The sequence below is a fragment of the Pavona decussata genome, unplaced genomic scaffold (assembly GCF_977016875.1).
Source record: "Pavona decussata unplaced genomic scaffold, jaPavDecu1.1 SCAFFOLD_24, whole genome shotgun sequence".
Taxonomy (NCBI): domain Eukaryota; kingdom Metazoa; phylum Cnidaria; class Anthozoa; order Scleractinia; family Agariciidae; genus Pavona; species Pavona decussata.
In genome coordinates, this window is record NW_028145447.1 from 11,044 (window position 1) to 23,406 (window position 12,363).

The following is a 12,363-nucleotide window of genomic DNA, read 5'->3' on the forward strand; positions in this document are numbered from 1 at the left end:
TTCGGATTTAGTTGTCAGTAACGAAAATTTTAAGTCTTTTTCCGGAAAATATCAATCCAAAATTGCGTAACACTGAAAAGCTAAATCTTTTTCTTTCCGAGGGGTAACTTCATCGTTAAAAATTAAAAATGCTAGATATTGAGGTCAGCGAGCATTTTCAGAACTTGAAGTCGCAACAACAGCTCGTATAAATTTGGAGAATACGATTCCATTTCCTTAAACTCTCAGATTTTCAGCTAGGCATCCGAACAAGCTTACACGGATATGTCTCTTAAAAAGGCGACAAAACGAGTGGGCGATTCTGCTTAAAATTGCTAAGCTATGCGGTGACTCTTTGCGGCTACTCCTCAACGGCTACTCAAATCTCAAGGCGAATTCAGATAAAAATAAATAAATAAATACCATGACTGACAAATTTTACAGAGTATTAATCACAAGAGAACAATATTTACGTACGACATCTCTTCGAAGGAAATTTGAGCGGTCTTGCAATTGATTAAAAATAGAGAACCAGAATGGCGTTTACGGCAAACGGCAAACGGGAGATTCGCGTTTATGTTTTCTTGAAATAATAAGTACATAGATGAGAACAGTGCAAAACAATTTGGCCTCTCATGCTAACGCAAAACTACTCAATTTTACTGAGAAACTTAAAACAGCTAGCGGCAAAGGAAAGAAAACATTGTCACGTGGCCATTTCTCCCGTTTGCCGGCGATTCCGGCCGCATGTAAATCTCTCTTATGCCAATACCCGTAACGGACGGTACAACTGCACTGTCAACTTCAGTTGTGAAAGTTGACAGTTAGATTGAACCGACCTTCGTATTTGTTAAAGTACACAATGTTTTCGCCAGTTCTCTGGCTAAGGGCCAAAGTGAATACAAATTTAATGTGAAACTGACGACGCTATATCTATTTTAAAATTCTTTAATTAACCGATATACGCCGTGTGGCAAAGCAAATACGAAATGACAATATTTCAACTGCAAAGTCAGCCGTTATGTAAGGCAGTATTAGTTAACTTTAAGTATATTAAATATATTGCATTACTATAATATTATTTTCAGTAGGGTGCTAAATGAATAAAACGCGACTCGGCTAAGAAACGACAACTGGAGCAATAAATTTATCACAAAACCTTGATTCAGATACAGCTAAAGTTAACCACACCAAATTACACGATTCTTCTTTTAATATATCAATTGCTTCGGAAGTTCGTCATGTTATAAGCTGACGTCAATCGAGAAAAAATATTGAACTGTGACTTGCGTAATTGAAAATAAATATTTCTAGATCATGTGACCGACTAGTTTTTCCCGCGCATGTCGATCACCGAACGCATTTGTAGCTGTGGGAGCTGTGTGAGCTGTGTGAGAGAAGAAAGTGGTTATAATTCCACTGTGATGGTACGGTAAGAGTTTTATCAATATTTTACTCGTATTAAGTCGTCAGAAACCCTAAGAAATCTCACAAGGGTGTCAGAAGGGCTGGCAATCTGTCTCTTCTGGTTATAAAGGTTGTAAGACAATTTTTCATTGATAAATATAACGTTCATTGCTGGAAGTGGAATACTGTCTATATGAAATACAACGATGCCAGCTCCCAGTTAGCTTGATACATCAGGACGTAGGTACTGAGAACTGCACCGGCATCACACAGGTCATGAGTTCTAATCCCGTTCAGCTACCTACTGAGTCAATTGCGTACAAAACAGCGTTGGCCTCTCGAGTTTCAGGGTCTGACCCGACGAGAAAATTTAAGCGCAATATTTAAAATGTCTCGTATGTCCCCAGATGGTTTCAGTTGTGACCTTTTAAAAACACATTTGTGAAAGCTTACTCAATTTAATCTGTTCGGATGTTAAAGCTGAAATTTAAGTTCCAGCAAAAAGTTTTAGGGCATGAAATCTCACTCTCGAATTTAGCTGACCTATTTTTTTCTTCAGTTTTAACGACATATTCGCCCCCTTCGAAAACCAAAGGAATTAGTTTTCCAGTGTTTTGAAAGAAAACTATAGACTTTCTTAAACTCAGATGACAATCAAAGTGAACGGTTGGGTGCCCCGTTATTTATAGATTCTTCATTACAGCTAGCTGTTTTGTTTTGAATAAAGGAAGCTCGTTTGAATAAGCGTCGACATTTACTTTTCCGGCGATTGAAAAGCGTAAAAGTTTGATGGAGTGCACTGATTAGACAAACGGAAAGCCGTGTTCCGTTTATAGCCGAACGTGGATTCCGTACAGCGACTGAAATTACAACGACCGGAAACTCAGGAAGAGCGAATGAGCTTCGGAATCCTTGTTCATAGAAAAACAACTGTCAAAACGTTGTCAAAGTTGACAATATTTAGATTTCTCCTCCGGCTGATACTTTGTGAGAAATCTTAATTTTGAGTGTTTATTTTCAATGGGAAGGGGCTTCAGAGAGGAGCACTCACTTCTCAAGACTGTCTATATTAGCTTTTGTCTGTAGTTTGTTACGTGCGATAGTACACGTACACAACCCGATTATTGAGTCGCCGACTCAATAATCATTACGAAGCGTTTTTCTTAGGAAAAAAATCAGCCGAGTTAATGCTGTGGATTCTGCAAAGCGTAGGCAAATGTTTCTTCAGCTGTCTCCCAAAAGCCTAAGCTCCTTTGGTCACTGCGCATATTTTACTTTTCACATTTATGTAATTTAATGCTGTTTTTATGAGACTTTTCTTATATATTGTAATTTCCTTTTGTTGTAAACCATTGAAATAGTGCATAATAATAAAAACCTTAAACCTTAAGGGCACGATCATGACCAACTGGCCTTACAGCGTGGGAGGGCTGTCTCGAGTGAGTTTTCCTAACAAACTTCTTTGCAATGAGTTACTATAAGTGGACGAAATTAAAGCGACCAAAATAGTCTGCATTTCTTTTTCTGATCTCTCAAATTAGTTTTTTTCTATTTCTTTAGAGCTTTATATAATAATTAACCGAAAACTCTAATTGGTTAAACCTCAGTCAAGGTGCAAAATTTCAAAACGTTTTATATGATTCATGCAATCTTGAATATCACGCACTCTTGATTTTCAAAAATAGCCATTATGAAACTATTTTTTTAGTTGCCTCTAGTTCGAGAGTATATGATGGAAAAACTCGTCGAAGATTGGGCAACATGTCCAGCTGAGAAAACATTATGTACCTACGCACCGCATTATGGAAACAAGAAATGCTATCCAGTTACTTATCTTTGCAAAATGCGTCTCGTGCCGATATTATGATTGAAGTTGTCCATTTTAGCCTACTCATGATTACTTAGTAAATACACAAGCCTCTCACCTTAATTATTTGTCGGGGAGCAGTACTGAATGGCGCAATGGTGAGAGCACTCGCTATGCACCAATATGACTCGAGTTGAGTTTGTTGTTGGTTCTCGTCCTTGCTCCGTGGGTTTTTCTCCGGGTTCTCCGGTTTTCTTCCCTCCACAAAATCCAGCATTGGCAAATTCCAATCCGACCAAGAGTCACTCTTTGGATGTGCCAATGAAATTCCATTTTTATGATTTGCCTGCGAGAAAGAAAATTAGGGGTCGTTATTTAAACGAAGTTTTGGTCACTATTTTTGATAGTCAATGCCTAACGAAGTTTAAACCACAAATACCAATTTTTCAAACGGAGTTTATTTGAAAACGCGTCTAGACGATCTTTAATCACTAACCACAACTTATACCTGCGGCGGGGTGGGTTTGTGGAAGTTTAATTATTATTGTCTGGGCCAATTTGAATTGGAAGACACGTTCGTTGGAGATTGGCCTTGAGGCAATTAATGGGATGGTAGGTTTTTTTTTTTTTTTTTTGTAATTCGTCACAAAGAAATAAATACACAAATTGACATATGACATTAGAAAAAGAAGATTAAATAACAATGCTGTGGCGTGACCGGAGAGACGAACAGGGCAGAACCCCAATTGTAACGAATCCCCTAAGCTAAAAAAAAAAAAAAGAAGAAAATTCATCATAGAAGTAATTAGACTGCATAATATACAAAATAATTGACAAATCATGGTGGACTATAAGTTTGTAGCAGTCCTCTAAAGTGATTGTTAAGATGGACTCTAAACCACAAGAGATTCTGGCTAGACTTAAGTAGTAGGTAAGCTGTTCCACAACTTAACAGTCCTAGGAAAGTAGCTGTTACAATAGTATTCCTGATTGTGCCTAGAAAGTAGGTCAAAGTTGGCTTGATGAATATTACGGGTTCTATACTGCCAAGTAGCAGTTTGAATGAAACGTCCAAAGTTACTGGTAACAGTCCCGGTTTTATACTTAAACAGGAGAACTAAATCATGCATTTGTCTACGAAAATCAAGCGGTAGTAGGTTAAGCTGGTCTAATATATTAACATAACTGACTTCTCTAGGAGGATAGTTCAATATGAATTAAGTGGCACGCCTCTGAATGTTCTCTATCAGTCTGTGATGTTTTACTAAGTAGGGTGACCACACACTTGATGAATATTCTTCTTTTTGCGGCGGGCTTTAAAAGAGGAAGTGTCACGCATTTCAAAATCCCAAAATGTTTGTCTCTCAACAGAAACGAATAAAATAATTGTCTAGGTTTGTTATAAATTATCCCCCAATGCAATAAAACTGTCAATTAGTGCCTCTGGTCAGAGACAGCGGTAGGTTGGAATGGATTGAAACTTGAAAAATGTTAGGCTAACGTTTTTCAATTTCTCGCATTTTTGTTTCCAAAATGCGCTAGAACAGATCACGAGTTGTTCCTTTCAAGAATTGGGTTGATTTCTTTAATCTTGTTGTTCCAGAATTGTTTTGTAGCTAAACGAAGGTCTTAATTTTACTATTTTAATAAATGAGGTAAAAAAAAAACCACGACACTTCCCCTTAAGGACGGTGCTTACTATTGTTACTGCGCATACGTTCTACGCATCGCGAGATACTCGGGTTTCCTATGGGTGGTGCCTACTAATACAGGAATATTTTTGCGCGGTTTAAAACTATACGGATAAAGCAGAACTTACCAAATGCTCTTGGTATCTCAAAAGAAGATTGGGGGTAACCATGCATTTTTTCAGAAATAATTAAGCTTCAATTTTGGAAAAAATCCCATACATTGCTTTATATTTTGGCGTTTTTTAGAGATAATATTGCTTAATTATCTCTAAAAAATGCGTGGTTACCCCCAATTCTCTTTTTGGATTCCCATAGGCCTTGCTAAGATCTGCTTTTCTCGCATAGTCATAAACCGCACAAAAATACTTCGGTATTAGTAGGCACCCTCCTTAATAGGCCATTTTCGAGTTGCTTTGAACCTCATTAGGAAAGCGAGGCTAAGTGCAAAAAAAACAAACAAACAAAACAACAACAAAAGAGATGAGATGAGATGTCTTTTTGGAGTTTCCATATTCAACGCCTGTTTACAGTGTTTCATAAGAAATTCGTTTCAAAATTCTTTAAGAAAGGGGTTTTATTCCTCGCTTTAGAATTCATCTTAGAAGTTTTACTCCTGCCGAGTGTTAAATATGCACGGAAGGATTAACCGGCATAAATAGCAAGGTTCTACTCAATAGTATAATTTATAATTAAGCCGCTCTTTTGAGATCGTCTAACGAGGTAACTTTTTAATAAGCCATGGATTCATGATTAGCACAAAACTATGTTCAAATTAGACTCCGTTTTAATAATCGGCCTATAACGTTTTGCCTAGACATGGTTGTTTGAATAGACTTTCTATTCTCCGGCGTAGTTTTTATTGGTATATCTTTCAGTTGTCGGTTAGGAACTATTATCGATAACCTTTAAGTTGTCGATAACAAAACATATGGGGCCAGTTGTTTAAACAGAGTCTAACTTAGGCCCCGGCTTAAGACTAATGGGTGAGCCTCCAAATCTGTTTATAAGTGTTTTATTTTAGTAGTTAAATAGTTGTCTTGTCTAGGATGCAAGCCGTCTTGTTTCCGTCGGCAGAAGATAATGTTTAGATATGATTGTTGGCAAAATCGAAAATGGCTCAGATCGTGGTTTTGTTAAACACCGTCTAAACTGTCTTTTAATAACTGACCTGATCGTGTGTGAATCAAGTTATCGACTACACATGGCCCGTGAAAAAGATAAAGTCGTCGACAACAAAGTAGTTTTAGTCCTTTTCATAATGGAAACTACTTAAGTTGTCGATATGAAAAGCGGCAGTTTTCCTTTTATCGACAACTCACTTTTTCCCGTCTGTGAGTAAGGTATCCATTACTTAAATCTATTTTTGCGGCGGCCGCCATTTTCTGTACGATGTACACATGCGCATGACAAGCAAGTTTCCAGGCTCCCTCATGATCAAAACGTAGCATACGGGTCACGGTCCGGTTGTTCGAAAGCCGATTAACGCTAATCCGCGATTAAAAGTTAACCGAGGTTTTCATCTCGCTCGTTAACAATGTTTTTAAGGTTAATTTTAAGCTAATGGTAAAGAAAAGTTTAAGACAAAACTGAGGGACAAAAATCTTTTGGAAGAATTCGTATGGGTTAGTAAATAATCTCGAATCAAAGTTCACGTTAACCCAGGATTAGCTTAATCGGGCTTTGAACAACTGGGCGCTGATTGACAACCAAACTTTTCATGTGCGGAACGGATTTCCGAACGCTAATAGTTGTCGATTAAAATAGTCGCCTGTAACAATCTGCCTCGTCTGTGGAGGTCCTTAAGTACCTTGTTCGAGAGCCACGCAGCTTTCTCGAAAACTCGTTTCCGCGCATGTGCTAGAGACAAAGGATATGGGCTCTGTTCCCAAGTCTAATTTTATCTCCTAATATTGCTCGTAAGTTAAACGCGGAAGTTGTGACTTCCGCCTCTTACGTTAAGAATTTTAAGAACTAGAGCTCATTAACTTTCTACTGTGAATTTTTACTTTTGTTAAAGGGGCCGAAAGTGATAGGAATTCCGCTGTTTTGCGGACAAGACTGCCCAAATGATTGTCCAGAAATGCACGCTAATGTGATGCATGAACTTTATGTACATCACAAAGTGTCCCCTACCCTAAACTCTTACTAAAACACAAATAATTCTATCAAACATGAAGTCATATGAAAACGACAAAAAAGTCTGTCTTATTTAAAGTACCCAAAATCAGGGTTAGGTGCATTTCGGGACAAAAGTGAATACTTGACAAAGTATCTGCGCTCGAAAATGAAATTTATCTAAGAGGAACAGAGGGAATATATCGATAGATTTCTCAAAGACAAAACAAAATACGATCAACTTTTGGCGATTTATCCAAAATACACGAGGGGAACGTAAACAAGTGACAAATGTTTTCAGATTACAATCCACTCAGTTCCATATTACTGAATGGATGGGGGGAGGGAGGGAGGGGGATGAGTTTCTAAAGAAACTCTGGTGCTGCGTCGGTGGGGAGTGGGGACAAATGTTTGGTTTATCAACAAAGCTGATAATAACCAAAGGTAAATTGGCCACCGTAAAGAGATTCGTCAGAGCGAATTCGTCACACCCCCATATTACCAATCCACATCGAAAGATAATTAACGTTAGGTTCTGTACACTTGTAGAGTAATTGTTGGCTGAAACCTCGACCATTATTTTTAATGTTTCCATGCATCAATACAATATGTTTTTCAACTATTAAAAGTGACGCCAAAAATAGATGACATTGCCCTCTTTTGCCGGCGACGACTCCACTCAAGATCCTTCACGTTCAATTTGTTTTTAAGGCATAACCACTGGATTTCCGAGTGGTTCGGCCCATCAGCCAATACTTCTCACTCTGACCTAGCTGAGTTACTAGAGCAACCTTAAATTCCTGCGGCATTTAAGAATTGGGTTTTGCTCACTTGTTGCGTGCGGTTGAAAAATTTGCGGTAATGAAACCTCTCACAGATCTTGTTTTCGCTTCGATCTGCATAAATATTTAACATTATATTTATTATTGAAACGTTTGAGAATGTTGGCCGATTTCAAGTCCGCGCAAAAGGTTCTCAACTTTAGTTTTTCATGGTCAACGATTGAACAAGAAAAGTAACGAAACAAAAACGTTTTCTTCCATAATTTGGACTGAATAAGCTTTGACAAAAAGGTTTTTTCAGTGTTCTTCAACACGTAATCAGGAAGAAAGAAAGGAAACCGGCCCAATTGTATTGGTTAACCTTGAGCTAAACCGAATTGTTTACAACGAGACATTTTTCTTTCTTAAAATATAGGCTTTTAACTGACAGCGGTTTCCTTCGGCATAAATATTAAACATATATTTACTACTGATCAAGCTTGTTTGGTCCATATTTAACTGAAAACGTTTCCATGAGAATGTTGGCCGATTTTTCGTCGCAGAAGGATCTCTGACAGTTAGTTCTTAATGATCCACAGTTGAACATGAAAAGTAACCAAAAAAAAAAAAACCCATTTTCTTTGATCATTTGGACTGAACAAGCTTTAACAATAAGGTTGTTGTCCTTGTTTTTCTTCGCAGAGTGGAAAAAAAAAACCGGAAAACCGACCACCGGTATCGCTTAAATTTGCGCTGAATAGGTTGTCTACGATGGCACGTTTTCTTTCCTGAAATAAAGGTTTCAGTAACAGCGGTTTCCTTGCACGCTTTGAAAGAGAGTAATATGGTCTCGTGTTAATAGTTAGTTGGTACGCAATGATATTAAGTTGATGTTGCACGCGCCGATTCGCAACAATGACTTTTAACACAATATCGCCTCAATCATAACGTATGTCACCTATACGCGACTGTTGCCAACGCCACCTTCAAAGGTTGGTACCACAGTGCATATTACAAGGCGGGTTCGCAAAGAGAAACATGTGACGAACAGCCAATGTTACACGTGACGATTTTCGGGACAAAAAAGCACCATTTTGATTTGCGACGATGACTTTTACGCACTGTACAATGTTGCCATCAAAATTAATGCCGTTTAACAGGGGCATCCGGACGATTTTTAGCGGAATTTTTCGGCCAGGTTTTGTGGCCGACTCAAAAATTCCTGACTTGCAGACAATGTAGAAATTGCTCGGAAAATTGTCCGCTCACTGTACCCATGTTACAGGACATCGTTTTCCTCGCTACATTGAGCGCTAAAAAGTCGTCGTTGTAAATCAAAACTTTGCCGTTATGAGTTGAAGATCGTCACGTGAAACATTGTTGACACCACGTATTTCCACGTTTTTCTCTGCGAGCTTGCCTTTGTATAGCTTGCGAGCCGCAGAAGAGGCCAATTTCCTCTCTGCTTAGAAAGAATATAATAGGAGAGGTTACTCTTCAACTACTTCCGATCCCGGCAACTTTGCTTAAAAACAAGCGTGGTATTCTCAAACTGTTCATAACTTAAAATAATAGGTAAACGTTTATAAAAGTCCATTTTAGTCAGACAGACAATACCGTAGTTTCCTCGAGACAGGTTTGTGAAGTTCACTAATATTTTCATCGTAAATACTCTTGTGAAAAAGCTGTGCCAATATACCATCAGAAGCATAACAATAACAAATTCAATAAAAACCTCCTTAAAATAATCACCAATCTGCCTTGATTGTAGTTCCTTTTAAGGAGAAACAGTAAAACGGAAACAGTTGCATTAATTTCGGACAAATATTTTCGGAGTAAATGTTGTGTTGAATTTTGTTATTTTGGACAAAATTCGGACAAAAGTTCGGACATTAACCAGCAAATTACAAGAAGAAAAACGGATAAAAACTGCAACTATCAGGCTAAAAAAGTACCTCAACATACAAGAAGGAATAAAATTGTTCAACTGTACAAATGTTCCTCTGCTCAACTTGCTATTGGAAAACGTAAACTCAGAAAAATAAATAAATAAATAAATTCCGAAGATGCCTATGGACGGTTATGCTGGGGGTTTTCAACGCTAAATTACAAACTTTATAAATTAATAAAAACTTATACGTAGTTTACACTATAATTAGTAGCGGCAATGATAAACAATATATGAACAACGCTAATTCTAGTAAAATGCAAGTAGTTTTTTCACGCAACTTTTTACAAACGAAGAAATGTTTTCGAAAGTTTAAAACTTTTTGACCTGTTAAAATTCCGGATGGGCTTAATTCCAGACAAGTTTAAAAACATCCGAAAATTCTGGAGGCTAGTGTACTTTACGTGTATTTTGGTCACAACAAATTAATATTGAGCCCACATTTCCGGCGGACTAAAAGTCAACACCCCTGTCCTATATATATATATATAGGTTATATATAATTGCCTATGACCCCGGGGGGTTACTACTCAGGGGTTTTGGTGGGGGATGTGTTGCTCGATTCCCCAAACCTGACCCTAGTCAATCCCTTGTAACCTTTTTCAAAAGTGTTGTGCGTTTCTCAAAAACTGAACAATGTTCGGTCCCGAAAGGTATTTTTGTTATCGCTTTTCTATAGACTGCCGGGGTTTTTTTTCGTACAAACAAACTCAAAGTGTTCCGGCTTGATCCTGGTAAACTTTACGGGCCAGTTATTTAAACAGAGTCTAACTTAGGCCGCGGCTTAAGACAATCAGTGGGCCCCCAAATCTGTTTATCAGTGGTTTATTTTGAGTAGATAAATAGTTTTCTAGTCCAGGATGTGGACGTGGTTTTGTTAAACACCGTCTAAACTGTCTTTTAAGAACTGACCCAAAATGTTTTCGCTTTCAAAATTATCAAAAACTGAATTTTTGGTAACGAATTTGTTTGTGTATGTAAAATGTTTTTTGGGCACGAAATCTTTTAGGGAGTTTGACAAACGTCGACCTGGGTTCTAAAATTCACACCCATTTTCAGACCTGGTTTCTAGAATCCATAACCATTCTGCAAAAACCCGTGCCCGTTTTCAGACATTCAAACCAAAAAGTTTAAAATCTATATACCCTATTTCAGAACAAAACAGCTCAAAAGCCATACAGTTTTAGCGCCGCACTTAACCATACAGCTCATATAGGGGAGTACCTCCCCCCAGGCTTATTAACCCGATATAGCCGGTTCTAAACACTGTGGGGAATAGTTGCCCATATTTAGCCTGTCTACTTACGCACAATTTCCTTTTCTTTTCTCTGTATAAATACCCGCTCAGGAAGGAAGTCTGCGCGTAAAGCTAAGTGGAAGCAAGTAGACCAGTGGTTAAACCATTCCTCTCCTTGAAACCCAGGTAAGGTGGTGATAGTTTTGCTAAGTATTTTTTTAAATTAAGAGTTTAATTGGAATCAATTGAGAACAAGAGCCGAGCACACTTTAAAGTTCAAACTGCATGTTGCTCTCATTTTGCCAACTGTAATGCGCTGCGTCATCGGTCGAGTTTAATTAACTTTCCGTCACTAAAATTGACGATTCGTTGCAAAACTCTGACACACTTGATTCAACTCTTGTGCATTCTTATCGAAATTAACTCTATTTTACATTTTCAGAAGATCACTAGAATTATACAACTTCCGTCTTCGATTCACCTCAAATTCCTTGGAGTAAAGTTTTCGCTCGTCAAGTTCAGTTACTAACATCTGTAGTTCAAATTTTCAATGGAGGAAATCGCTGAATCTTAGCGACGCTCACAAAGGACTCATCACGTTTTAACTTTTGATAAATATACGCCGGCTTTTAAAAATAACAAAAGAAGACGAAGAAGCTAGATTTTTTAAAGTACCCAATTAGAGGAAGAGAATAATTACTAGCGAGGCTCTTAGCTTAAACTGCGTCAATTCAAACCGCAGAATGACAGATGTAATATTTAATGTTCCAATATTCTGGTGACCATGTCATGCTTCATCGGAAGGTCCATACATTTTTATCGATAACTTAATGGAGCAATTCATTACATAAATACCAAGCTATTAGGAGAGAAGCGATAAAAGAAATTCCAAAATCATCACCAGTGCGTTCTCCAGGCGATTTTTTTACATTTTTTTGTTGGATACAGTATCATTTTGTTGGGTGGAGCTAAAAGGTGACTCATCAGACATGCAAATCGTCTTTATCTCTTTCAAGTACTAACGGGAAAAACCTGACAAATGTTTAAAAAATCCACTTAAGAAAGTTAAAAAATGAACAGCGCTGCACGAAATTAATGTTAAAAGAAGCTCGCGCGTTTTACAAGATTTCCGATCAATTGGCTAAGAGTTAGGTAAGTTTAATCCACCTTGAACGGCATAATAAACAACACCACATGAAAGTGCTGCTCGGTAGCTTTCATTTCAGTGGTTACACTTTAGAATTTCAACCACAGATTCAAAATGTAGAACACTTTGTACAGCATTATAAACAGCACTTCAGGGAAGTTCTGCTCAGTGGCTTTCATTTGAATGGTCACACTTAAGGTTTTCATCCACAGACTCAAAAGTTAGAACTACCTTGTACAGCATAATAAACAGCACCACAGGAAAGTAATGC

General features: G+C 37.8%; 1 protein-coding gene across 2 annotated transcripts in view; it reads left to right on the forward strand.

The window, feature by feature from the left end:
* The first annotated feature begins 1,357 nt into the window (after window positions 1–1,357).
* The window catches only part of LOC146485839 (desert hedgehog protein-like), a 46,737-nt gene continuing 35,731 nt past the window's right edge, over window positions 1,358–12,363 (forward strand). Inside the window, exons 1-2 of one of the 2 annotated variants that reach the window (XM_085102783.1) lie at window positions 1,358–1,411; window positions 11,057–11,136. The gene's annotated coding sequence lies outside the window, so the exon portion shown is untranslated. Of the gene's footprint in view, window positions 1,412–11,056; window positions 11,137–12,363 lie in introns of those variants that run through there. The other variant, XM_085102789.1, reaches the window with a different exon arrangement.